The 27566-nt window shown below is 49.4% G+C and overlaps 1 pseudogene; it reads left to right on the top strand.

The window, feature by feature from the left end:
* LOC135405246 (zinc finger protein 850-like) overlaps nt 1–27566 on the top strand; it is a 195080-nt pseudogene that overhangs the window by 71485 nt on the left and 96029 nt on the right.

Raw genomic sequence — 27566 nt, forward strand, 5'->3', positions numbered from 1 at the left:
CACTGATCCCACGGGAAATGACCCAACACTCTGCAACACTACAAATCCTTCAAATTACATTTCTGGGGCTGTGACTTGACCCCACAAGGTGGGACCGGCCATTGCAGTGCAGGGCTGAAAAAAGGCAACAGCAGCTCTTTCCCTAAGGAAAAGAAGTCTGGATCCCTTGGCTTCAGGTGTAGTTGCTGGGGCAGCCTGGGAACTTCTTGGGCAGCAAGAACTTTCTGTGGTGGCACCTTTTGTCTGGAAGGAATCTTCAGCTGGATTCAATTTTCCAGGAGGTGGGACTGGCCATTGCAGCATAGGGCAGAAAAAAGGGAACAGCAGCCATTTTCCTCAGGAAAAAAAGTCTGGAAGCTCAGGATTTGAGGTGCAGTTGGTGGGGCAGCCTGGGCACTTCTTGGGCAGGAAGAACTTTCTGTGGTGGCACCTTTTGTCTGGCAGGAATCTTCAGCAGGATTCAATTTTCCAGAAGGTGGGACTGGCCATTGCAGCACAGGGCTGAAAAAAGGGAACAGCAGTTCTTTCCCTCAGGAAAAAAAGTCTAGATCCTTTGGTTTCAGGTGCAGTTGTTGGGGCAGCCTGGGCACTTCTTGGGCAGCAAGAGTTTTCTGTGGTGGCACCTTTTGTTTGGCAGGAATCTTCCTTTGGATTCAATTTTCCAGGAGGTGGGACAGGTCATTGCAGCGCAGGCCTGCAAAAAGGGAACAGCAGCTCTTTCCACCAGGAAAAAAGTCTGGAAGCTTTGAGGTGCACTTGTTGGGGCAGCCTGGGCAATCCTTGGGCAGGAAGAGCTTTCTGTGGTGGCACCTTTTGTCTGGCAGGAATCTTTATTTGGATTGAAGTTTTCAGGAGGTGGGACTGGCCATTGCAGAGCAGGGCTGAAAAAAGGGAACAGCAGCTCTTTCCACCAGGAAAAAAACTCTGGAAGCTTTGCCTTTGAGGTGCAGTTGTTGGGCACCCTGGGCACTTCCTGGGCAGCAAGAACTTTCTGTGGTGGCACCTTTTGTCTGGCAGGAATCTTTATTTGGATTGAATTTTTCAGTAGGTGGGAGCGGCCATTGCAGAGCAGGGCTTAAAAAAGGGAACAGCACCTCCTTCCATCAGGAAAAAAAGCCTGGAAGCTTTGGCTTCAGGTGTAGTTGTTGGGGCAGCCTGGGCACTTCTTGGGCAGCAAGAGCTTCCTGTGGCGGCACCTTTTGTCTGGCAGGAATCTTTATCTGGAGTCTATTTTGGATGTTACTTTGACCTATTCAGAAATGGGCTAAAAATAATGGAATTAGCAGCCCTTTCCCTGAAGAAAAATAGTCTGGAAAGTTTCACTTTGAGGTTCAGTTGTTGGGGCAGCCTGGGCACTTCTTGGGCAGCAAGAGCTTTCTGTGGTGGCAACTTTTGTCTGGCAGGAATCTTAATCTGGAGTCTATTTAAAGAGTTACATTGGCCTATACAGAAAAGGGCTAAAAAAACGGAATTAGCAGCTCTTTCCACCAGGAAGAAAAGTCTGGAAGATATGGCTTCAGGTGCAGTTTTTGGGGCAGCCTGGGCACTTCTTAGGCAGTAAGAGCTTTCTGTGGTGGCACCTTTTGTCTGGCAGGAATCTTCATTTGGATTCAATATTTCAGGAGGTGGGACCGGCCATTGCAGAGCAGGGCAGAAAAAAGGGAACAGCAGCTCTTTTCCTAAGGAAAAAAAGTCTGGAAGCTTTGGCGTAAGGTGTAGTTGGTAGGGCAGCCTGGGCACTTCTTGGGCAGGAAGAACTTTCTGTGGTGGCACCTTTTGTCTGGCAGGAATCTTCATTTGGATTCAATTTTTCAGGAGGTGGGACAGGCCATTGCAGCGCAGGCCTGCAAAAAGGGAACAGCAGCTCTTTCCACCAGGAAAAAAGTCTGGAAGCTTTGAGGTGCAGTTTTTGGGGCAGCCTGGGCACTTCTTGGGCAGCAAGAGCTTTCTGTGGTGGCACCTTTTGTCTGGCAGGAATCTTCATTTGGATTGAATATTCCAGGAGGTGGGACAGGCCATTGCAGCTCAGGGCTGCAAAAAGGGAACAGTAGCTCTTTCCATCAGGAAAAAAAGTCTGGAAGCTTTGGCTTCAAATGTATTTGGTGCAGCCTGGGCACTTCTTGGGCAGGAAGAGTTTTCTGTGGTGGCACCTTTTGTTTGGCAGGAATCTTCCTTTGGATTCAATTTTCCAGAAGGTGGGACCAGCCATTGCAGCGCAGGGCTGAAAAAAGGGAACAGCAGCTCTTTCCACCAGGAAAAAAAGTCTGGAACCTTTGCATCTCTTTCCAGCAGGAAAAAAAGTCTGGAAGCTTTGGTTTCAGGTGCAGTTATTGGGGCAGCCTGGGCACTTCTTTTTTAGCAAAGATATTTCTGTGGTGGGACCTTTTGTGTGGCAGGAATCCTCATTTGGATTGAATATTCCAGGAGGTGGGACCGGCCATTGCAGAGCAGGGCTGAAAAAAGGGAACAGCAGCTCTTTCCACCAGGAAAAAAAGTCTGGAACCTTTGCCTTCAGGTATAGGTGGTGCAGCCTGGGCACTTCTTTCGTAGCAAAGATATTTCTGTGGTGGCACCTTTTGTCTGGCAGGAATCTTTTCTGGAGTCGATTTTGGATGTTACTTTGACCTATTAAGGAGTGGGCTAAAAATAAGGGAATTAGCAGCACTTTCCCTGAGGAAAAATAATCTGGAAGGTTTGACTTTGAGGTTCAGTTGTTGGGGCAGCCTGGGCACTTCTTGGGCAGCAAGAGTTTTCTGTGGTGGCACCTTTTGTTTGGCAGGAATCTTCATTTGGATTGAAGTTTACAGGAGGTGGAACAAGTCATTGCAGCGCAGGGCTGAAAAAAGGGAACAGCAGCTCTTTCCACCGGGAAAAAAAGTCTGGATCCTTTGGCTTCAGGTGTAGTTGTTGGGGCAGCCTGGGCACTTCTTGAGCAGGAAGAGCTTTCTGTGGTGGCACCTTTTGTTTGGCAGGAATCTTCATTTGGATTGAAGTTTTCAGGAGGTGGGACCGGCCATTGCAGCACAGGGCTGAAAAAAGGGAACAGCAGCTCTTTCCACCGGGAAAAAAAGTCTGTAAGCTTAGGCTTCAGGTGCAGTTGTTGAGGCAGCCTGGGCACTTCTTGGGCAGCAAGAGCTTTCTGTGGTGGCACCTTTTGGGCAGCAGGAATGTTCAGTTAGAGTAAATTTTCCAGGAGCTGGGACAGGCCATTGCAGCGCAGGGCTGAAAAAAAGGAACAGCAGCTCTTTCCACCAGGAAAAAAAGTCTGGATCCTTTGGCTTCAGGTGTAGTTGTTGGGGCAGCCTGGGCACTTCTTGAGCAGGAAGAGCTTTCTGTGGTGGCACCTTTTGTTTGGCAGGAATCTTCATTTGGATTGAAGTTTACAGGAGGTGGAACAAGTCATTGCAGCGCAGGGCTGAAAAAAGGGAAGAGCAGCTTTTTCCACCAGGAAAAAAAGTCTGGAAGCTTTGGCTTCAGGTGTAGTTGTTGGGGCAGCCTGGGCACTTCTTGGGCAAGAAGTGTTTTCTGTGGTGGCACCTTTTGTCTGACAGGAATCTTCAGCTGAAGTAAATTTTTCAGGAGGTGGGACTGGCCATTGCAGCTCAGGGCTGAAAAAAGGGAACAGCAGCTCATTCCACCAGGAAAAAAAGTCTGGAAGCATTGGCCTTGAGGTGCAGTTGGTGGGGCAGCCTGAGCACTTCTTGGGCAGCAAAGAGCTTTCTGTGGTGGCACCTTTTGTCTGGCAGGAATCTTTATTTGTATTGAATTTTTCAGGAGGTGGAACAGGCCATTGCAGCGCAGGGCAGAAAAAGGGGAACAGCAGCTCTATCCACCAGGAAAAAATGTCTCGAAGCTTTGTCTTCAGGTGCAGTTGTTTGGGCAGCCTGGGCACTTCTTGGGCAGGAAGAGTTTTCTGTGGTAAGACATTTGTCTGGCAGGAATCTTCAGTTGGATTCAAATTTCAAGGAAGTGGGACAGGCCATTGCAGTGCAGGGCAGAAAAAAGGGAACAGCAGCTCTTATCACCAGGAAAAAAAGTCTGGATCCTTTGGCTTCAGGTGCAGTTGTTGGGGTAGTCTAGGCACTTCTTGGGCAGGAAGAACTTTCTGTGGTGGCACCTTTTGTCTGGCAGGAATCTTCATTTAGATTCAATTTTCCAGGAGGTGGGACCGGCCATTGCAGCGCAGGGCTGAAAAAAGGGTACAGCAGCTCTTTCCACCAGGAAAAAAAGTCTTGAAGCTTTGGTTTTGAGGTCCAGTTTTTGGGGCAGCCTGGGAACTTCTTGGGCAGCAAGAGTTTTCTGTGGTGGCACCTTTTCTCTGGCACCAATCTTCATTTGGATTCAATGTTCAGGGAAGTGGGACCGGCCATTGCAGAGCAGGGCAGAAAGAAGGGAACAGCAGCTCTTTCCACCAGGAAAAAAAGTCTGGATCCTTTGGCTTCAGGTGCAGTTGATGGGGTAGTCTGGGCTCTTCTTGGGCAGGAAGAACTTTCTGTGGTGGGACCTTTTGTCTGGCAGGAATCTACAGTTGGATTTAATTTGTCAGGAGTTGGGACTGGCCATTGCAGTGCAGGGCTGAAAAAAAGGAACAGCAGCTCTTTCTACCAGGAAAAAAGGTCTGGATCCTTTGGCTTCAGGTATAGGTGGTGCAGCCTGGGCACTTCTTTCGTAGCAAAGATATTTCTGTGGTGGCACCTTTTGTCTGGCAGGAATCTTTTCTGGAGTCGATTTTGGATGTTACTTTGACCTATTAAGGAGTGGGCTAAAAATAAGGGAATTAGCAGCACTTTCCCTGAGGAAAAATAATCTGGAAGGTTTGACTTTGAGGTTCAGTTGTTGGGGCAGCCTGGGCACTTCTTGGGCAGCAAGAGTTTTCTGTGGTGGCACCTTTTGTTTGGCAGGAATCTTCATTTGGATTGAAGTTTACAGGAGGTGGAACAAGTCATTGCAGCGCAGGGCTGAAAAAAGGGAACAGCAGCTCTTTCCACCGGGAAAAAAAGTCTGGATCCTTTGGCTTCAGGTGTAGTTGTTGGGGCAGCCTGGGCACTTCTTGAGCAGGAAGAGCTTTCTGTGGTGGCACCTTTTGTTTGGCAGGAATCTTCATTTGGATTGAAGTTTTCAGGAGGTGGGACCGGCCATTGCAGCACAGGGCTGAAAAAAGGGAATTAGCAGCTCTTTCCACCGGGAAAAAAAGTCTGTAAGCTTAGGCTTCAGGTGCAGTTGTTGAGGCAGCCTGGGCACTTCTTGGGCAGCAAGAGCTTTCTGTGGTGGCACCTTTTGGGCAGCAGGAATGTTCAGTTAGAGTAAATTTTCCAGGAGCTGGGACAGGCCATTGCAGCGCAGGGCTGAAAAAAAGGAACAGCAGCTCTTTCCACCAGGAAAAAAAGTCTGGATCCTTTGGCTTCAGGTGTAGTTGTTGGGGCAGCCTGGGCACTTCTTGAGCAGGAAGAGCTTTCTGTGGTGGCACCTTTTGTTTGGCAGGAATCTTCATTTGGATTGAAGTTTACAGGAGGTGGAACAAGTCATTGCAGCGCAGGGCTGAAAAAAGGGAAGAGCAGCTTTTTCCACCAGGAAAAAAAGTCTGGAAGCTTTGGCTTCAGGTGTAGTTGTTGGGGCAGCCTGGGCACTTCTTGGGCAAGAAGTGTTTTCTGTGGTGGCACCTTTTGTCTGACAGGAATCTTCAGCTGAAGTAAATTTTTCAGGAGGTGGGACTGGCCATTGCAGCTCAGGGCTGAAAAAAGGGAACAGCAGCTCATTCCACCAGGAAAAAAAGTCTGGAAGCATTGGCCTTGAGGTGCAGTTGGTGGGGCAGCCTGAGCACTTCTTGGGCAGCAAAGAGCTTTCTGTGGTGGCACCTTTTGTCTGGCAGGAATCTTTATTTGTATTGAATTTTTCAGGAGGTGGAACAGGCCATTGCAGCGCAGGGCAGAAAAAGGGGAACAGCAGCTCTATCCACCAGGAAAAAATGTCTCGAAGCTTTGTCTTCAGGTGCAGTTGTTTGGGCAGCCTGGGCACTTCTTGGGCAGGAAGAGTTTTCTGTGGTAAGACATTTGTCTGGCAGGAATCTTCAGTTGGATTCAAATTTCAAGGAAGTGGGACAGGCCATTGCAGTGCAGGGCAGAAAAAAGGGAACAGCAGCTCTTATCACCAGGAAAAAAAGTCTGGATCCTTTGGCTTCAGGTGCAGTTGTTGGGGTAGTCTAGGCACTTCTTGGGCAGGAAGAACTTTCTGTGGTGGCACCTTTTGTCTGGCAGGAATCTTCATTTAGATTCAATTTTCCAGGAGGTGGGACCGGCCATTGCAGCGCAGGGCTGAAAAAAGGGTACAGCAGCTCTTTCCACCAGGAAAAAAAGTCTTGAAGCTTTGGTTTTGAGGTCCAGTTTTTGGGGCAGCCTGGGAACTTCTTGGGCAGCAAGAGTTTTCTGTGGTGGCACCTTTTCTCTGGCACCAATCTTCATTTGGATTCAATGTTCAGGGAAGTGGGACCGGCCATTGCAGAGCAGGGCAGAAAGAAGGGAACAGCAGCTCTTTCCACCAGGAAAAAAAGTCTGGATCCTTTGGCTTCAGGTGCAGTTGATGGGGTAGTCTGGGCTCTTCTTGGGCAGGAAGAACTTTCTGTGGTGGGACCTTTTGTCTGGCAGGAATCTACAGTTGGATTTAATTTGTCAGGAGTTGGGACTGGCCATTGCAGTGCAGGGCTGAAAAAAAGGAACAGCAGCTCTTTCTACCAGGAAAAAAGGTCTGGATCCTTTGGCTTCAGGTTCAGTTGTTGGGGCAGTCTTGGCACTTTTTGGGCAGCAAGAGTTTCCTATGATGGTACCTTTTCTTTAGGAAGAAACTTCATTTGGATTCAATTTTCCAGGAGATGGGTCAGGTCATTTTAGCGCAGGGCTGAAAAAAGGGAACAGCAGCTCTTTCCATTCAGGAAAAAAAGTCTGGAAGCTTTGGCTTTGAGGTGCAGTTGTTGGTGCAGCCTGGGAACTTCTTGGGCAGCAAGAGCTTTCTGTGGTGGCACCTTTTGTCTGGCAGGAATCTTCATTTGGATTAAATTTTCCAGGAAGTGGGACCGGCCATTGCAGCACAGGGCTGAAAAAAGGGAACAGCAGCTCTTTCCACCAGGAAAAAAAGTCTGGAAGTTTTGGCTTCAGGTGTAGTTGGTGGGGCAGCCTGGGCACTTCTTGGGCAGGAAGTGTTTTCTGTGGTGGCACCTTTTGTCTGGCAGGGATCTTTATCTGGAGTCTATTTTGAGTGTTACTTTGACCTATTTAGGAGTGGGCTAAAAAAAAGGGAATTAGCAGCCCTTTCCCTCAGGAAATATACTCTGGATCCTTTGGCTTTGAGGTGCAGTTTTTGGGGCAGCCTGGGCACTTCTTGGGCAGCAAGAGCTTCCTGTGGTGGCACCTTTTGTCTGGCAGGAATCTTCAGTTGGGTTCAATTTTCCAGGAGGTGGGACCGGCCATTGCAGTGCAGGGTTGAAAAAAGGGAACAGCAGCTCATTCCCTAAAGAAAAACAGTCTGGATGCTTGGGCTTCAGGTGCAGTTGTTCGGGCAGGCTGGGCACTTCTTTGGAACAAAGAGCTTTCTGTGGTGGAACCTTTTGTCTGGCAGGAATTTTAATTTAGAGTAAATTTTCCAGGAGGTGGGACAGGCCACTGTAGCGCAGGGCTGAAAAAAGTGAACAGCAGCTCTTTCCACCAGGAAAAAAAGTCTGGAAGCTTTGGCTTTGAGGTGCAGTTGTTGTTGGGGTAGCCTAGGAACTTCTTGGGCAACAAAGAGCTTTCTGTGGTGGCACCTTTTGTCTGGCAGGAATCTTCATTTAGAGTAAAATTTCCAGGAGGTGGGATTGGCCATTGCAGAGCAGGGCTGAAAAAAAGGGAACAGCAGATCTTTCCCTAAGGAAAAAATGTCTGGATGCTTTGGCTTTGAGGTGCAGTTGTTGGGGAACTTCTTGGGCAGCAGGAGTTTTCTATGGTGGTACCTTTTGTCTGGCAGGAATCTTCATTTGGATTCAATTTTCCAGAAGGTGGGACCGGCCATTGAATCACATGGCTGAAAAAAGGGAACAGCAGCTCTTTCCACCAGGAAAAAAAGTCTGCAAGCTTTGGCTTTGAGGTGCAGTTGTTGGGGCAGCCTGGGCACTTCTTGGGCAACAGAAGTTTTCCGTGGTGGCACCTTTTTTCTGGTAGGAATCTTCAGCTGGATTCAATTTTCCAGGAGATGGGACCGGCCATTGAATCACAGGGCTGAAAAAAGGGAACCGCAGCTCATTCCCTAAAGAAAAACAGTCTGGAAGTTTTGGCTTCAGGTGTAGTTGGTGGGGCAGCCTGGGCAGTTCTTGGGCAGCAAAGATCTTTCTGTGGTGGCACCTTTTGTCTGGCAGGAATCTTCATTTGGATTCAATTTTTCAGGAGGTGGGACCGGCCATTGCAGCGCAGGGCAGAAAAAAGGGAATTAGCAGCACTTTCCACGAGGAAAAAAGTTTAGATGCTTTGGCTTCAGGTGCAGTTGTTGGGGCAGCCTGGGCACCTCTTGGGCAGCAAGAATTTTCTGTGGTGGCACCTTTTGTCTGTCAGGAATCTTCATTTAGATTCAATTTTTCAGGAGGTGGGACTGGCCATTGCAGCACAGGGCTGAAAAAAGGGAACAGCAGCTCTTTCCACCAGGAAAAAAAGTCTGGAAGCTTTGGCTTCAGGTGTAGTTGTTGGGGCAGCCTGGGCACTTCTTGGGCAGGAAGTGTTTTCTGTGGTGGCACCTTTTGTCTGACAGGAATCTTCATCTGCAGTCTATTTAAGGAGTTACTTTGGCCTATACAGGGAAGGGCTAAAAAAAAGGGAATTAGCAGCTCTTTCCACCAAGAAAAAAAGTCTGGAAGCTTTGGCTTCAGGTGCAGTTGTTGGGGCAGCCTGGGCACTTCTTGGGCAGGAAGACCTTCCTGTGGTGGCACCTTTTGTCTGGCAGGAATCTTTATTTGGAATAAATTTTTCAGGAGGTGGGACCGGCCATTGCAGCACAGGGCTGAAAAAAGGGAACAGCAGCTCTTTCCACCAGGAAAAAAAGTCTGCAAGCTTTGGCTTTGAGGTGCAGTTTTTGGGGCAGCCTGGGCACTTCTTGGGCAGCAAGAGCTTTCCATGGTGGCACCTTTTGTCTGGCAGGAATCTTCATTTGGATTGAATTTTTCAGGAGGTAAGACCGGCCATTGCAGCTCAGGGCATCAAAAAGGGAACAGCAGCTCCTTCCATCAGGAAAAAATTCTGGAAGCTTTGGCTTCAGGTGTAGTTGGTGGGGCAGCCTGGGCACTTCTGGGGTAGCAGAAGTTTTCTGTGGTGGCACCTTTTGTCTGGCAGGAATCTTCATTTGGATTCAATTTTTCAGGAGGTGGAACAGGCCATTGCAGCGCAGGCCTGAAAAAAAAGAATTAGCAGCACTTTCCACGAGGAAAAAAGTTTAGATGCTTTGGCTTCAGGTGCAGTTGTTGGGGCAGCCAGGGCACTTCTTGGGCAGCAAGAGCTTCCTGTGGTGGCACCTTTTGTCTGGCAGGAATCTTTATTTGTATTGAATTTTTCAGGAGGTGGAACAGGCCATTGCAGCGCAGGGCAGAAAAAGGGGAACAGCAGCTCTTTCCACCAGGAAAAAATGTCTCGAAGCTTTGTCTTCAGGTGCAGTTGTTGGGGCAGCCTGGGCACTTCTTGGGCAGCAAGAGCTTCCTGTGGTGGCACCTTTTGTCTGGCAGGAATCTTCAGTTGGATTCAATTTTCCAGGAGGTGGGACTGGCCATTGCAGCGCAGGGTTGAAAAAAGGGAACAGCAGCTCATTCCCTAAAGAAAAACAGTCTGGAAGCTTGGGCTTCAGGTGTAGTTGTTGGGGCAGTCTGGGCACTTCTTTGGAACAAAGAGCTTTCTGTGGTGGCACCGTTTGTCTAGCAGGAATTTTAATTTAGAGTAAATTTTCCAGGAGGTGGGACAGGCCACTGTAGCGCAGGGCTGAAAAAAGGGAACAGCAGCTCTTTCCACCAGGAAAAAAGTCTGGAAGCATTGGCTTTGAGGTGCAGTTGGTGGGGCAGCCTGAGCACTTCTTGGGCAGGAAGACTTTTTTCTGTGGTGGCACCTTTTGTCTGGCAGGAATCTTCATTTAGAGTAAATTTTCCAGGAGGTGGGACTGGCCATTGCAGCACAGGGCTGAAAAAAGGGAACAGCAGCTCTTTCCACCAGGAAAAAAAGTCTGGATTCTTTGTCTTCAGGTGCAGTTGTTCGGGCAGCCTGGGCACTTCTGGGGCAGCAAAGAGCCTTCTGTGGTGGCTCATTTTGTCTCGCACGAATTTTGATTTATAAATAATTTTCCAGGAGGTGAGACCGGCCATTACAGAGCAGGGCTGAAAAATGGGAACAGCAGCTCTTTCTGCCAGAAGAAAAAGTCTGGAACTTTTGGCATTGAGGTGCAGTTTTTGAGGCAGCCTGGGCACTTCTTCGGCAGCAAGAACTTTCTGTGGTGGTACCTTTTGTCTGGCAGAAATCTTCGATTGGATTCAATTTTCCAGGAGGTGGGACCGGCCATTGCAGCGCAGGGCTGAAAAAAGGGAACAGCAGCTCTTTCCACCAGGAAAAAAAGTCTGGAAGCTTTGGCTTCAGGTGTAGTCGTTGGGGCAGCCTGGGCACTTCTTGGGCAGCAAGAGTTTTTTCTGTGGTGGAACCCTTTGTCTGGCAGCAATCTTCATTTATAGTAAATTTTTCCAGGAGGTGGGACAGGCCATTGCAGCGCAGGGCAGAAAAAAGGGAACAGCAGCTCTTTCCACCAGGAAAAAAAGTCTGGAGGCTTTGGCTTTCAGGTGCAGTTGTTGGGGCAGCCTGGGCACTTCGGGGGCAGCAAAGAGCTTTCTGTGGTGGCACCTTCTGTCTGGCATTAATATTCATTTAGAGTAAATTTTCCAGGAGGTGGGAAGACCCACTGCACAGCAGGGCAGAAAAAAGGGAACAGCAGCTCTTTCCACCAGGAAAAAAAGTCTTCAAGCTTTGGCTTTGAGGTGCAGATGTTGGGGCAGCCTGGGCACTTCCTGGGCAACAGAAGTTTTCCGTGGTGGCACCTTTTTTCTGGTAGGAATCTTCAGCTGGATTCAATTTTCCAGGAGATGGGACCGGCCATTGAATCACAGGGCTGAAAAAAGTTAACAGCAGCTCTTTCCACCAGGACAAAAAGTCTGGAAGCTTTGGCTTCAGGTGTAGTTGCTGAGGCAGCCTGGGCACGTCTGGGGCAGCAAGAGCTTTCTGTGGTGGCACCTTTGTCTGGCAAGAATCTTAATTTGGATTCAATTTTCCAGGAGGTGGGACCGGCCATTGCAGCGCAGGGCAGAAAAAAGGGAACAGCAGCTCTTTCCACCAGACAAAAAAAGTCTGGAAGCTTTGGCTTTGAGATGCAGTTGTTCGGGCAGCCTGGGCAATTCTTGAGTAGGAAGAACTTTCTGTGGTGACACCTTTTGTCTGGCAGGAATCTTCATTTGGATTCAATTTTTGGTAGGTCGGACTGGCCATTGCAGCGCAGGGGTGAAAAAAGGGAACAGCAGCTCTTTCCACCAGGAAAAAAAGTCTGGAAGCTTTGGGTTTGCAGTGCAGTGTGTGGGAAAGACTGGTCACTTCTTCAGCAGCAAGAACTTTCTGGGGTGGCACCTTTTGTCTGGCAGGAACCTTCATTTGGATTCAATTTCTCAAAACATGGGACCTGCCATTGCAGCACAGGACTGAAAAAAGGGAACAGTAGCTCTTTCTACCAGAAAAGAACGTCTGGATCCTTTGGCTTCAGGTGTAGTCATTGGGGCCGCCTGGGCACTTCTTGGGCAGCAAGAGCTTTCTGTGGTGACACCTTTTGTCTCGGAGGTGTTTGTTCCCTGTTAGCAAGTCCCTTATGGCGTCAATCACAGATCACTGGGACTGCTCACAGGGCATGATGAAGGAATACAGCAGCAGTGCGGAAAGAGGAGGTAGAAAAATACATTTCTGTATCTAATCTACTTCTACAATTAGAGAAATCGCTCATCTTGTCACATGATTTGTACTGTACCCTTCAAAGGATGTACTTTTGCCCAGACCCTTTGCTCCAGATGTACCAGCTACACCAAATGAAACCAGAGAGAATCTCAGCGAAGCCAAAAATCAGCTCTTATGGCACTTGGCACTCCATGGGGTTCAGCACTGGAGCTCAATCTCTCTGGGATTGCTGGTCCAGAACAGTTCATTTAATGAATGGTGCTGTTGCTGAACTTCCCTGGGCATGTTGCAATTGGCTACTGAGGCTGAAAGGTTTCCTGTAAGGATTTTTATCTTTTGAAACTACAGGCTGAATTTGAGGGATAAACTCCAGTATTCTGAAAGTGGAAAGTTGATAAAACAGAAAAGACTGTTTCTTCTACAACAGATTTGAAATAGTCCACTTGTAAAAATCACAAAGCTTGAAGCCTACTCAGCAGAGCTCATTCCTCATCTGCACTGATCATCAGCAACTGGCCTCTCTCCTATTTCAGGGTCTCATCTGTGTACACTGGATTAAGGCCTCCTAACTTCTTAAGAAAAGTAGTGTTATAAGCTCACTTTTCTAGCAAGGTTTCCTTAGCAGATGGGTTGAAATGCAAAACTTTGTTGCCATGACAAACGAATGCGGAGCCCAAGGTTGTTTGTGGTGCTAGCTTTGCTCCACTCTCTAATAACTTCTGTCCAGATCAGTGCTGGCAACAAGAATTCCAGGTTAATGCTTGTTTCATTTTTCAGGCTTTGCATTTCAAGAATGGGGAGTTGTTATTGGAAACTCTGCCATGGCTGTCAGTAACAGCCTTGGAAAACAGTTTTTCTTATTTCTGAGGGAGCAGTTTCCAACCCAGCTTTAGAGTATGTAAATAGTTGAATGACTTGTTGTACAATTGGAAATAAAAATCAATACATTTGCTCTGATTAATGTCTTAACTTATATTTGGCTAAAGAGTTCTTTTCTTGATACCTTCTTTAAAAAATAGGACCCACAAGCAGAAAGGTGATCTCCTAAAGTGTTGCAACCTTTTAAGTCCACTTGTTGCCACACAACAATAGCATGCCAATATCACATCCAAAGATACAGAATCTTACAGAGATACACACAAATATATACCTATACATATCTATGTATGTATATCTATCTACCTATACATATCTCTACATATCTATACAAATACACAGAAGAAAGTTTGGGGTTCCTGATGAGAGTTCTACACGGGTAATGAAAAGAGGACTGGTTTGATGTGTCATACAACTGTGGAGACCATGAACGTATCTTCTGAGCTTTGATTTATTGTCCTGGTTTGTAACTGCCTGCCTTCCCTTTGGGGGGAACACAGGCCTCTATTTTGCACGGTCTGTTTTGTTTTACTTGGCAGTGTAGACTAGGGGCAGAAGAGTTTTTGGAGCCAAACAGCTCGATGCAGATTCAGTTCCTTTAGTGGTGCCTAAAACTCAGGAGCTGGACTCCACGGTGCCAGTGGGACCCTCCCAACTCAGCACGTTCCATGATTCCATCAAGTCCAACTGTCAGCCCAGCACTGCCCCAGCAACCCCCAAACCACTAAAGCGTGTCAGCCATGGCCAGATGCAGGCGCCTCTGAAACACCTGCCGGGGTGCTGGCTCCGCCCGGGCAACCCATTGCAGTGCCCGAGCCCCCCCCGAAAAACACAGGGAGAAACCTTTCTCCAGGAGCTGACCTGAAGCTCCCCTGCCTCAGCCTCGGGCCACGTCCCCCGGTCCTCCCAGCGCAGGCTCCTTTCCAGCAGCCCCCTCGGCAGAAGGCGGCTCAGGGCTCCCCTCTGCCCCCCCGGCCGGCTCCGCTCCGGCCCCGCTCCCGCCACGGCCCCGCTCGGCTCTGCACGGGGAAGGAACGCGCCCAGCCCCGGACAGACACCCCCGGGGGCCGCGCACCGGGGTCCCTGCCCGGGGGTCACTTGCCGAGGGTCCCTCCCCGGGGGTCACTTGCCAGGGGTTGTTCACCGCGGGTCGCTCACCGGGGGTCCCTCCCCAGGGGTCACTTACCGGGGCTTGTTGACCGCGAGTCGCTCACCGGGTGTCACTTACGGGGGGTCGCTCACCAGCGGCCACTCGCCGGGGGCCGCACACTGGGGGTCCCTCCCCCGGGGCCGCGCACCGGGGACCACTCGCCGGGGCTCTTGGGGCCGCTGCCCGGGGGCCGCTGCCCGGGGGTCGCTCAGCGGCAGCGCTCCCACTCCCGGCCCCGCCCGCTCCCACCCAAACCCCACCAACCGCCCCTCTCGGCCCCACCCCCGCCCCGCCCAATCCCCGCCTCGCCCACTCCGCCGCCTCCCATTGGCTGCGCACGTTCGGCCCTGGAGCGAGGAGCGCGCAGGGAGCGTTGCCTGGAAACCGGCGAGGGAATCCCGGGAATCCTCGGGGCGCCGGCGCTGCCCCCCCACTCCTGGAGCGAGCGGCCGTGCCAGCCCGGGAGCGGGCACTCAGCGCCTGGCTGCGGCCGCCACAACGGGCAGGGAAGCAGGCGCGCGGAAGGCGGGCTTCGGCCCCCGGGCAGCGAGGAGCCCTGAAAAGAACAAAAGTGTTGAAAGAGAGGGAACTCATCGCACCATCACAGAACATGCTGAGGTGGAAGGGACCCACGAGGAGCGTCGAGTCCAAGCCTTGGCCCGGCACAGCACCGACCCCAAGAGTCACACCGTGTGCCTGAACTCTGCCAGCCTTGGTGCTGTGACCACTGCCCTGGGGAGCCTGGTCCAGTGCCAACCACCCTCGGAGGGAAGAACCTTTCCCAAATATCCACCCTCACCCCACGTGAAAAAAAACTGTTTGCAACCAAAAAAAAAAAGTTTCTATTTTATTCCTTCCTCTTCTCCTTATTTAGTGTTTACACAACAGTACTGCAGTGCCCTACTGGCTCAAAACTGAAATTCTTGAAGTCCTTGCCGTATAGGCTGGATTTTGTCCCTTAGGCAGAGGCTAATCTGCCTGCAGTCCACCAGGACTGCCAGAGCTTGGGGAAGGGATGGAGGCTATCGCAGGACGGAACAGAGATGCGGAGATATTCCCTGATATTCTACTCTAGAGGCGGCTCAAGAGACAGCCCTGGAGTTGGAAGCACTTGCCTTCGTCACTGGACGATCTTGTCCAGCACCACCGGTCAGATGTGTGGCGTTTATGTCCCACAGCAAATTAAAAACACCACAGCCATTATGTAAATGTGTATTTGTTTGAGTATTCACCCTGATGGTGTTCAGGCAGTTATGCTGAGGTACTTTGTGGATTTTTGGAACAGAAATAACATCTTTTAAGGGTGTCTGTGACCGGCTGAGGTGCAGGATGTGGCCTCTCTATTTTTAGCATCTGCTGGTGCGCCCATCTGTAGTGAGAAAACATCCTGTGAGTGTTAATTTAGGTGATGCAACCTTTTAAGTCTGGAGAACTACTTCCTTCTTCAAAGCTTGCTAATTCTCATGAAAGAAATAAAGAGAATTTCATGACAGTGACCTATTTTTCACTTTGAATATCCCAACTATTGGTGAGCATTTACATTAAAATATTTGAAGTTTAATAAATTTTGCAAAATGTCCTGGATGTTGAGGGATGTAGTGATGAACTCAGAATTAGAAAGTGGAGATTGTCTTCTTTTTCTTTGAAGCTCACAGGCCTATGAAAAAAAAAGCTTTCTAAAGAAACTTAAATTTTTTTATCTAATTTGTACACATTTCTACAATTAGGACAGCTGTAGGTTCACCCCTGGCAAAATCTCTCTGCTGGTAACCCAGCCACATGCTGATTAATCCTTATTTCATGTTCAAGTGACCATGATATTTTGGTCAGCTGGCGACAGAGTGGTCCAGGTGGTAAAGGAACAAGGACTTTAGAGCAGCGTTTGCCTTTTTCTCTCCTCCATTCCCCTTTTCTATATATTATACTTTGCCACTTTCTCTGCTCAGCACACAGGAATTTGCTGGATGCATCCATGAATGCAGAACCCACTGGAATCACAACATTTGTTCCAAATGATCCAGCTAGTGCCAGGGAAGCAGAAGTTATGACTGTGTAACAACCACACTGTGAGGAGGAACAAGACTGAAAACCACTTTCTGTAAAGGGAAGGATTTGAACTGGTGTTGGAGATGTGCAAGGCTCTGTTATTCTCCCTCCTTAAGTTGTTGACAGGACACAGTCCCCTCTCTTACCTGTCATTGAAAGGTCCTTCTAGTTACACTTATGGCAGTGTAACTTTGTACCAACATCAGCCGTGCACTGTAAGGCTGCTGAGGTTTCCAAAATCCACCTTTTTTATTTCTGCTAGTTCTGCTTCGTATCCTTCAAGCCAGTACACAAGAACAAAGCTTCAGCAAAGCCTACCTAACATTTTCTTTTGTTTCTGACATCATTAGCCAACGTAAACCAAACCATTAACAGGCATCTAAAAATATTTCTGGAAGTTTTCACGTGCTCGGTGAGGATTCCAAAGTTTTCTTTGAGGGAGACTCAGGGAGACTCTAGAAGAAGATTTTTGGTCCAGGAAAAAAAAATAAATAACGCAGCTGAAGCCCAGGCACCGTTGTATGAAGCAGATTGATTAACCTTAGTGCTGCTGCGTTCCTACTGGAATACCCACTGGAATGACACTGGAATGCCGCCGGATTTCCTACTGGCCGCCCGGAAGCGGCTCCTCCCGTGACTCCCAGCGCGGCAGGACCGCCTCCCGCTTCCAGCCGGCACATCCTGCCTGACCTCGCCTCCCCTCGCCCGCCCCGATCCATCCCGGCCCGCCCCGATCCCACGCGATCCGCCCTCCTGCCCGGTGGAGTGCGGGGCCGCGGGACGGGAAGGGGCTGGATGGAGGCGGCGGGAGCCGGGAGGGGGGAGCGGGGACACCGCGTGTCCTCGGAGCCGCTGTGCCCGGCGGTATTCCCGCTGTGCCCGGCGCTATTCCCGCTGTGCCCGGCGGTATTCCCGCTATACCCGGCGGTATTCCCGCTGTGCCCGGCGGTATCCCCGCTGTGCCCGGCGATATTCCCGCTGTGCCCGGCGGTATTCCCGCTGTGCCCGGCGGTGTTCCCGCTGTGCCCGGCGCTATTCCCGCCGTGCCCGGCAGTATTCCCGCCGTGCCCGGCGCTATTCCCGCTGTGCCCGGCGCTATTCCCGCTGCGCCCGGCGGTATTCCCGCAGTGCCCGGCGGTATTCCCGCAGTGCCTGGCGGTATTCCCGCCGCTTCCCAGGGAGCTGCCGTGGTGTGGGAGGGAACAGCCCTGGCGGGGAGCAGCTGCTCCCGTGTGGGGTTCTGCGCTGGGGTTTGTCCTCCAGCCCGGCACGGAAGGAATTGGGGGTGCTGGTGGGTGGAAAGTTGGGGCTGAGCTGGCGCTGAGCTCCCAGCCCAGAAATCCGGGCGTATCCTGCATCCCATTCAGCGGGCCGTGGGTGAGGGAGGGGGTTCTGCCCCTCTGCCGCGCTCTGGTGATTCTCCACCTGGAGCGCTGCATCCAGCTCTGGAGCTCCCAGCGTGAGAAGGGCACAGACCTGTTGGATCAAGTCCAGGGAAGGCCAGGAAGATGATGAGAGGGATGGAGCAGCTGCGGAGACAGGCTGGGAGAGTTGGGATGGCTCAATCTGGAGAAGTCTCTGTGGAGACCTCCTTGCAGCCTGTCAGGACTTAAGTGGTGCAAGAAAGATGGAGAGGGACTTTTTATGAGGGCCTGTAGCTGCAGGACAAGGGGCAATGGGTTTAAGCTGAACGGTTTAGGTTTAGACTAAATGTAAGGGAGAATTTTTTTCTGCTGGAGGGTGGTGAGGCATTGGCTCAGGTTGCCCCGAGAAGCTGTGGATGCCCCATCCCCGGCAGTGCTCAAGGCCTGTTTGGATCCTGTTGCATGGGGTTTTGAGCAACTAGATCTTGTGGAAGGTATCCCTGCCCATGGCAGGGGGCTTGGAACAGCTGTAATAACCAGCAGAACGCTACAGAACAGCACGTGTTGTAAATGAAGCTGCGTTCTATGAATAGTAAATATCTGAATGTAACTTCTTTAAATCAGCGTGAATGAGCTGAGAGGTTGGTACAATGGATTTAGGTCTGGAATTCAAAACTATTAATCCAGGCTTGGTTGCATTTGTGTTGCTGTCATTTGGGGATGTCAGCTTTAGATCTTGGTGCCTTCAGCAGCATCTTCAGATCTTGCTGTCAGTCAGGGACTGATTTTCAGTCTTTAATTTTTTACACGTTCCCTTGCCTCGTGCTGCAGTTGGGAATGTTCATTCTCTCAGGAAGGAGGTGATGTGAATTCCCTCCTGCAGGGCTGAGGTGACCCTCGGTTACTGTTGAGGGACAGGCTGTGCAGGAGCTGCTGATGAAACACTGCCCAGGAGTTAGTGGGCCAGCAAGGGTGTCCTGCTGCACAGAAGAACTTAGTGCTGCATGTAAATACCACAACTGGAGTTTAAGTTTCAAAATACGGGATCTGTGTAAATAAAAGTATCTCAACAAATTGATAGCATTTCCTATCAAATGGGTGTAGGGAGTAGAGCTGTCATTTTTACTTAGAAATTATGGCATCAGCATGTTCAAACTTCTCAGGTGTTGGCTTTCCAGACTTGCGCAGTTACCTACCTACAGTTACTTGATTTCCCCCTTAACTTTCCTGAGAATTTGGCAGCCAAACCATTTGTAGATCAACTTCTTTATTTTTGCATAATGGTACACAATCATACTATCTGCCTGGGGAAAACAAAGTAAATGACTTCCAGCTTTAAAATGAAATGTCTGTGCTTGTATGAAAGAATTCTTTTTGTTCTACATAAACAAAGTTTGACAGCTCGACAGGACTGAAAGCAGAATCTTGGCCTTTTAGTTCTTAAACTGGTAAATTTTACAAGTTTTAAACTTGTAAATGTAGTAATTACAGAGCATCAACAGGAAGGCCTAACAATGTTCCCTGTCTTCTGTAAACTGTTAATGCTTTGGAGCAAATAGTGAGGCTCTGAAACCAGAGCTGTTCCCGGGATACTCTGATATCCCACTGGGTAGGGTAAGAGTTGTTGCTCTGGGCCCATGAGCTCTTGAGGTTGTGTTGCTGGTTGATTGTTTTGGTCCTCTCTCCTCTTGAACAGGAACCATGCCCAAGAAAGGAGGGAAGCATGCTGAAATGGGAAAAGAAACACAGGCACAGTGTAAACGAGCAAAGCTGGAAGCAGCTTGTTCTCCCTCAGTCCTGAGTTTTGAGAACCCAGACAGCCTCTTCGGGAGCTTGGTCTCCCCCATCAAAGAAGAGGTGTTTTTCAAGGAGTACTGGGAGCAAAAGCCACTGCTCGTCCAGAGCAATGATCCCCTGGTGGCTGCTTACTGCCTGTCCCTGTTCCAGCTGTCAGACTTGAAGGAGCTGTGCAGCCAGGGCCTGTACTATGGGCGAGATGTGAATATCTGCAGGTGTGTGAATGGAAAGAAGAAGGTTTTAAATAAAGAAGGCAGAGTGAATTACATGCAGCTGAAGAAGGATTTTGACCAGAAAAAGGCAACAATACAGTTTCATCAGCCTCAGAGATTTAAGGTGGGATTGTTTCACTGGATATAATTGATGCTGGCTTAATAATGTGGTGTGTTTTGCTTGAGTTGCACTAGACATGGCTTCATCTCTGTCCCCGGGGGAAGTGGTTGACATTGATGACCTGCTGAAATCTTTACATGAGCTGTATTAAAACACAGTTTATACTTTTGCACCGTCCATCATGTTTCACTGCTCTGCAGTAAGAACAAAATCTGATTCATGCTACAATATGTGTAATAATATATTCTTTTTAAAATTTTGCTCTGTCACATAAAAGTTTGGAAACAAAACCAAATGCACAAAATTGATGATTAGGCATCTGTGCTTAAATTATCCCTTCTGCCCCACTGTTTCCTTGTGCAAACTTTGTGGCTTTTGAGCCACTTCCCTTTAATGGAGGGCAAGGTGTGAAACCATGTGAAACATTTCCAGTGTTCTTGCCAGTGAATTGCACCATGGAAAGGTACCAGCCCATTTTAGCTGAGTGTTCTCAGTCCTTGAGTTTGAGAATGAGACAGTGGTGCTGCACAGTTGTGTAAAGGACTTGGATTCTTGGAGGTGCTTTGATTCAGGTAGTCTTGAAGGTGTCAACACAATTGAATTGTGAGGTGGACCCAAATAAGATCCCAAATACAAGCTGAGTCCCAGGTATAGTGTTCCTGGCTGATGTCAGCTTTAATGGCCAAGCTGCACTTGTGTGGATCTGGTACTTGGCACGTTCTGCTGTTTCCCTTCGGTGCCTTGTCTGTCACATGTGGGGTGTGGATGAGTCAAGTTTGGTTTTGAATATTCCCAAATGATTGGAGTAACTGGTGAAAGGTCTCTAACCTTTGTATGTTCTCTCTGGTGAGAGAATGCAGGTCCTGCATGTGCTTCTTGTCTTATGGTGTTTTGCTGTTTGTGGGATTATTTTCCTCTGTTCAGCCTTGTCTGTCTGGTTGTGCAGCCTAAAGATGGCACAGGGAAGAGAACAAACCCAGGTTGGGGCACCAGACTTTTTGGCTTAGCAATGACTCTCATGGCAGATCCCCTTTGCATCTCCAGTGCTCTCCTTCAGGAGAAACACTGGTACAGAGCACCTTCCTTCCCAGCCTCTGTGTCCCTGATGTGATCATTCTTCCCAAGCCATGGGGAGGATGTGGGCTGGGCTTGGCTGAGCTCTTCAGCAAGTAACAGCATCTTTTTTTTTTACAGGAGGAGCTGTGGAAGATTCAGGAGAAGCTGGAGTGCTACTTTGGGTCTCTGGTGGGGTCCAATGTTTACATCACTGCCCAGGGATCCCAGGGCCTTCCTCCTCACTATGATGATGTTGAGGTAGGACAGCACAACCTTGCCTGTGAAATTGTGCATGGGCTTTTGCTGATGGCAGTGTTTGCTGTTGTGTGTGTGCTTCTAACCCTCCCCCCCACTAAACATTATAGGAAAATGTGGGGTTTTTTTATTTGTGTTTCCTTGTAGTCATTTTTCTTACATATTTTTGCTGAAAATTTACTAATAGTAATATCTAATCATAATAGCATGTAAACTGGGTTTTCCAGACCTGGTATTTCCATTAGATAAAAAGAGAAGTTTGTTTTCAGAGCTGCAGAAGCTTTCTAGCACCTGTTTTTTCATTTTCACTTCATTCAGGCCCCAAGAATTTACAAGTCCTTTTTCCTTTACTAAGTACTTGCTCTTTCTTCAGCTGGACTGTAACAGCAGACTGGTTGTGCTTGTTGGTCCTGCTGTTTTTAAGAAGTTACTGATATGATGAATTCCTGTGGTCCAAATGCATTTTAAATCAGCTTCTAAAAGAAACATACAAATATACACTGCGTTATAAAGAAAAAATTGGACTATCCCACTTAAACCAAATCAAAAAATCTAATCCTTATAGGTATATTTTGCTTTTTAATATTTTCGTTTCCATTCAATACACCTGGGGTTTCATTTTCCTTATGCTTGTTATTCAGCAGCCTCACATCCAGCATTTCTAACTCATGCCATCTACCCCCATTGGGCACCCTATAGAGGTTTCTGATGCTCTGTTGGGGATAAGCCTCTTTCACCTGAAATTTTGGATATTTGTGTGGCAGATGTTCCTTTTGGGTTAGTTCTCTAGCACTTACTTAAGTGACTGGAGAGAAACAGGGATTTCCAAATGCCTGCCTTAGGATAAAACAGATCCCACTTCACAACTCCTCTGTCTGTTGTCTCTAAATAGAGACAAAAAAAATTAGTTCAAATTTAAATTTCTCTGAATTGTAGCTATCTAAAAATTAATGTGAAAGGAATTACTTCCTTATGGATTTGGATTTATGGTCTTTTGCAGGTGTTTATCCTTCAGCTGGAAGGCGAGAAACACTGGCGGCTCTATAAACCACCGGTGCCTTTAGCTCGGGAATATAATGTGGAATCAGAAGATAGGATTGGGAATTCCACACATGAGTTCATATTAAAGGTATGAGAATTTCATTGCCTTAGGTGGTCTGGGCTGTGATTGCCAGAAAAGTTAAAAGTGGTCCATTTCTTGAAGGCAGTGATTGTGGCTGTGAAACTGAGGGGAGGGTTTGCACACTGCGAGCACGAGAAATTTGGGTGATAGTTGTCTATATCCTTTTTTAAAGGTATCCTTTGCTTCTAGTATTTAAATAATGGGCCAAAACCCCCAGTTATTTCTGTAAATTGACTAGTACTCTCCAGGTTGGGCACCCTGACTCCTAGGTCATGTTTGTGGAGTTGTGTGCAGAAAAAACACTGGATTTGTGTATGGTTCTAAAACATTTTTATGCTTTTACATTTTTATGCTTTTACATGCTGCCTGTAATCCCTCAGGCTAATCCTTCTGTGCACTGAGATTTACTGCTGCACTGAACATTGTCACTGTTCTGGTGAATGAGATTTAAATATTTTTCCTTGGCTGATAAAGAGAAGCATGAACCAAACCCCACATAAACTTGCTGTATTAATTGCTCTTCCTTTTTCCAAACCTGAAATTCAAGTGTTTGGTTGCTGGTTGATTTTTGGAATAAAAGGAACATTTCATGAAGATTACTGAGTGTCAGCAGGGAATCTGGTGCTTGTCCTGTTCTGTTTTACCTGCTTTTGAAGTGTTACTTGTCCAGCTGGTGGTGCTGCTCCATGTTGGGATCCTCAGGAGTTTCTCTGCCTTTTGGCCTGTTCTGGAGCCTCTCTCTGCTCTTCTCAGTGTCCAGAGCTGCATTTGGGTGTAGGTGTTTTAGGAATAGTGTGACATGTTGGATGGTGTAGGTGTTTTAGGAATAGTGTGACCCATTGGATGGGATGCTGACATCATGAGCTGTGTTGTTTGACAGAGGGGAATATTCAATCGTCATCGTGTACTGGGTGATGCAAAGTCTAGTAAATTACAGTTCCCTTTTTCATTTCTGGAATATTTGGGACCAGACTTCATTGCCTTTCATTTTTATGGAATAATGATGGGCTTAAAAGTTATCCAAGTTTTTAATTTATTTTTCTTCTGTTTGCTGTTGTTCACTTCCTGTGACCCATTTCTTCTGGGTGGCTGGTGTCAAAGTTTGGTTGTCTCTTTGTGGCTGCCTCTGAGGGGGGTGCTGTTGTTTGACTCTATTTCCTCCCTAAACATCTTTCTAGAATATTTCCTTTCTCCATCTTTCAAATGAAGAGAATTCAGAATACTCTTGGTTGGTGTAGTCCCCACTCTGGTAAGGAAGGCAGTTTTCTTTGACTGTGCTGTCCAACTCTATAGGTGTTTACAGGACAAGCCATAAGTAAACTTTTATTTCCTTCTTGGAGGCAATTTTATGTGCTTTACACCTTTCTTGTCTTGACTTTTCTTTATCTAGTTTTTTTTCAGTGTGGAGTTTTAATTTACATAGGTGAGAAGAAAGATAGGGAGGAGGAGGAGGAAGGTCGTACCTGTTTTTTAAGTGCTTTAACTGAAAATCTCAGACAACAGTATTGTAACAGATTACCATTTTTATAGAGTATTTGGCTTTTCTCGTGGAATACTAGCCTTTTCTTTTGATGTGATCTGACCAAATCCCCATTTCACTGCTCCTCTGCCAGCCCACTGTGTTGCCAGCAGGTCCATCTCAGTTGCTTCTTTGTCCTCTTCCTGCAGCTCAGTGGGAGTCTGTGTGTTCTGTGATGTTAAAAAGCTTGTTTCACGTTTTCAGCAAATATTGACAGCAGGTTGGAAAGTTTAAGGTTCTGAACTTCTGGCTTAGTGTTCTTTATGTTATTAAAGTGTACATTCCAGGACTGCTCCATTTTGTGATTCTAAAGGATATATATTGTCAGACTGTCTGCTCAGAGAGTATTTTCTCTGACTGCAGTAAGGTTTGACCTGGTGCCCTAAATATATCAATTTTCTTGCAGCCAGGTGACTTACTGTACTTCCCAAGAGGGACCATCCACCAAGCTGACACTCCTCTTGGGACCTCCCATTCCACACACGTGACCATCAGTACCTACCTAAACAAGTAATTGTTCTTTATCTTTTGTTTTGTGTGGCTTTCCTCTGCCAAGTGATGTGTGTGAGTAGTACAGACCTGAGATGTGGTGAAGTTTTGGGGCTTGGGGGAAGGAGGGGAGCAAGAAGACTGTTGTTTGAAGCAGCCTGTTTGAGAGGTTTTCATGCAGCAAGCTTGATTGCTTTTTAATTGCTTATTTTATTATTTACCAGCTGTAGGCTTTAATGTGGAAAATGCTGCAACTGCAAACTCACTTCTGTATTTAAAAAAATCTCTCATCAGTGGCTGAAGTTACTGTTCATTTCATAGCTCAGATAAAGAGTCATGAGTTACTCCTTTCATCATGTTTTCTCCTGTATTTGATAGTCACCTGCACTAATCTTCTGGCAGATTTGCTGCCAATTCTTCCTTGCAAACATTTTCTGCTTATCTGTGGTTTTTTTTATCTCCTACTCCATGTATGCAAGTCAGATTTCTTATGACACACTCCCAGTCCTTGTGCCCACACTGTTATCACACAGGGAAATGTTCTTGCCAACCTAATCAGCCTCCCAGATGCTGGGTTTGGAGCCATTGGTCTGAGTTAGGAATTAGGAAGGGCAGAACAAGTTTGGGCATATTCTAGATAACTGTGAGATGAATCTCTAACCACCAGCTGTGCCATTCTGGAAGCCAGGATGGGCTGGTAACTCTTCATCTGGCCACTCCTCCAACATGGAGAAAGGGTTAAGAGGAAGCTGCTCAAAGGTGTCAGTCTTCTTAAAAGTTGGGTTCAGATTATTTCAATTTACACATTTGTTCTTTTATTCAGAAGGTAAAAAAAAACTAACCCCAAAAAACAGGAGAGGAAAAGGAAAAGCTGCTCTTCTTCCAAGGTTAAAAAGTGGAGTCATGCCCCATTAAGGCTGTTGGTAATGAAGTGCTGACATCCTGCCTCTGCACCTCCTGTCAGCAAGTGCAGGGAAAACAAGCAGGAGTCCTGGTGCAGGCTGGTGTTCTGACTTGTAGATGGAAGTATGATCTGGAAGCATTTCCTTGGCAAATTGAAGAGAAATCCTTGAAAGCAGCTGTGGAGGAAGTGCTAGTGGAGGTGGCACTTCCAGGTATTTTCAGGTTTGTCTGGGCCAGATCCCAGCAGGCGAGAAGTGTGCACATGCGGGATAAGCAGGGCAGTTTGGAAAAGCAGTCCCTTCAAAGCCCGGCTCCCTCCAGCTCCCTTTGGGGGTGACCCCCCGCCCCTCGCGCTCCCTTTGGGGTCCCCCCCGCTCTTTCCCCCCCGCCGCTTTCCCGCCGTGCCCGCCCCGCTCACCCGACAGGGCGGGACCGGCAGGGACGGGGCGGGGACGGGCCGAGCGCTGATTGGCTGCGGCGGGAGCTCGAAAGGCGGGGCGTGCGCAGAGCGCCATGTTGTCTGCGGGGCAGCGGTAGCGGCGGAGGTGAGGCTGCGCTCGGAGAGCGGGGTTCTGGGGATCCGCTCGGGGCTGCGGGGAGCGCGGCTGTGGGTGGAAAGGCTGGAGGGCTCGGGAGGGATTAGCCGAGGAGTTCGGGGGTTCCCGAGGGTCAGAGCGCGGGGCCTGGAACCCGTGCGGGGGGGTGGGGCTGTCCCAGCGCCCTGGCTGCACTGCGCAGGCGCGCCGGCGTTACCCGCCGGCATTGCCCGCGACCCGCCATTACCGCTCCCGTCACAGCGCCCCCTGCCGGCCCGGCGGACCGACCCCAGGGAAAGGGGATCCCAATGCCCCCCCGAACCCCAGAGACCCCCAACACGCAGCACACAGAGACCCCAAAGGGACTGGGGCCCGGGGGTCCCCTAAAGCCCAGCAGTGGGGTTCAGTGGATCTCCCAGCCCAGGGGAAGGAGTCCTGGGGGTGCCCCCCAAGTCCGGGGGGGGAGATGTACCGCATCTGGGTAAGGGGATCCCAGTACCCCTCAGTACGGCCCAGTAACCCCCTCACTGACCAGCCAGTGTGTCCCAGTGACCTCCCACTGCCCCCCCAGTATGGCTTAGTGATTCTCCAGTGAGCACCCAGTAACCCCCAGTATGGCCCAGTAACCTGCCAGTGTCTCTCCCTGTGTCCTGGTAATCCCCCAGTAACTCCCCAGTCCCTCCCAGTGCCGTCCCAGGATCCCTCAGTAACCCCCCAGTCCCTCCCAGTGCCTCCTGGTTCCCCCCAGTGTGTCCCAGTATCCCCCAGTAATCCCCCAGTGCCCCCCAAAGCCCCCCGACTGTCCCCAACGTGTCCCCAGATGCCCTTGGCCTTTCTGTGAGCGTGTGGGGGGGCATTTTTGGGGTCAAAGGGTCCAGGGGGGGCTCCTGGGGTGAGATGGAGGGTTGGGGACATCAGGGATGGGGCTTGGGGCCAGTGGAATTGGGGGTGTCAAGGGGGGAATAATGGCAATGGGGAGGCCCTGGGGACAGTGGAGACACCAGGCTTGTCTTGGAGTGTCAAGGGGGAATTAGGAACACCAAGAGGGTCTTGAGGACACCGGGGAGGTCTCAGGACTCAGCTGCTCATGGTGCAGCCCCTCCTCTCCCCCCCCCGGCCCCATTAACCCCCCAAATATCCCCTACCTCCCATTTTCCCTTTAATACCCTCCCCACACAGATCCTTTTGACCCCCCAATGCCTCTAAGACCTCTTTTAACTTCCCTAAATGCACCTAAAGCCCCCCTAAACCCCCTAAATCCCCATCCCACCCCTCCATATCCCCCCAAATCTCCCGCAGCCCCCCCATCAAATCCCTTCCAACCCCCCAAAGAGGGATCACCCAGCACCCTGGGACAGGAGCACAGTGGACTGTATTGGGGGCACTGGGCTGTACTGGGAGCGCACTGGGGGGGGCTCAGATGTCCCAGGACAATGTGGCCCAAGTCCAGGAGAGATCTGGGGAGCAGTGAGGAGGTACTGGTCTGTACTGGTCTGTTCTGGTATGTCCTGGTTTGTACCCTCAATCCCCAAAGCCCCTCCCCAGCTCCCCTGGACCATCCTGGACCTCAAAGCCCCCCAGACCCCCCCAGGCCCCTGACTTGGTCCTGCTGCCCCTTGAGCATCTGCAGCTGCTGCAGAACCAGGCATTTCATCAGCAAATGTGCAGGTGACCCCAAGCTGGGGGTGTGTTGATGTGCTGGAAGGCAGGAGGGCTCTGCAGAGGGACCTGGCCAAGCTGGATCCATGGGCTGATTGCAAGGGGATGAGGTTCCAGCAGGCCAAGGGCCGGGTCCTGCCCTTTGGCCACAGGAAGCCCCGTCAGCCCCCCGGGCTGGGGCCAGAGTGTCTGGAGAGCAGGCAGGCAGAAAGGGAGCTGGGAGTGTGGATGGACAGGCAGCTGAACAGGAGGCAGAGTGTGGCCAGGTGGCCAAGACGGCCAATGGCTGGTGTCCTGTGTGAGGAAGAGTGTGTCAGCAGGAGCAGGGAAGTGATTGTTGGGCTGGACTGAGCGCTGGTGAGGCCACCCCTGGAGTGCTGTGTCCAGCTCTGGGCCCCTGAGTTGAGGAAGGCCCTGGAGGGGCTGGAGCAGGTGCAGAGAAGAGCAGCGAGGCTGGGGAAGGGAGTGGAGCACAAGTGGTGTGA

The sequence above is a fragment of the Pseudopipra pipra genome, chromosome W (assembly GCF_036250125.1).
Source record: "Pseudopipra pipra isolate bDixPip1 chromosome W, bDixPip1.hap1, whole genome shotgun sequence".
In the NCBI taxonomy this organism is placed as follows: Eukaryota; Metazoa; Chordata; class Aves; order Passeriformes; family Pipridae; genus Pseudopipra; species Pseudopipra pipra.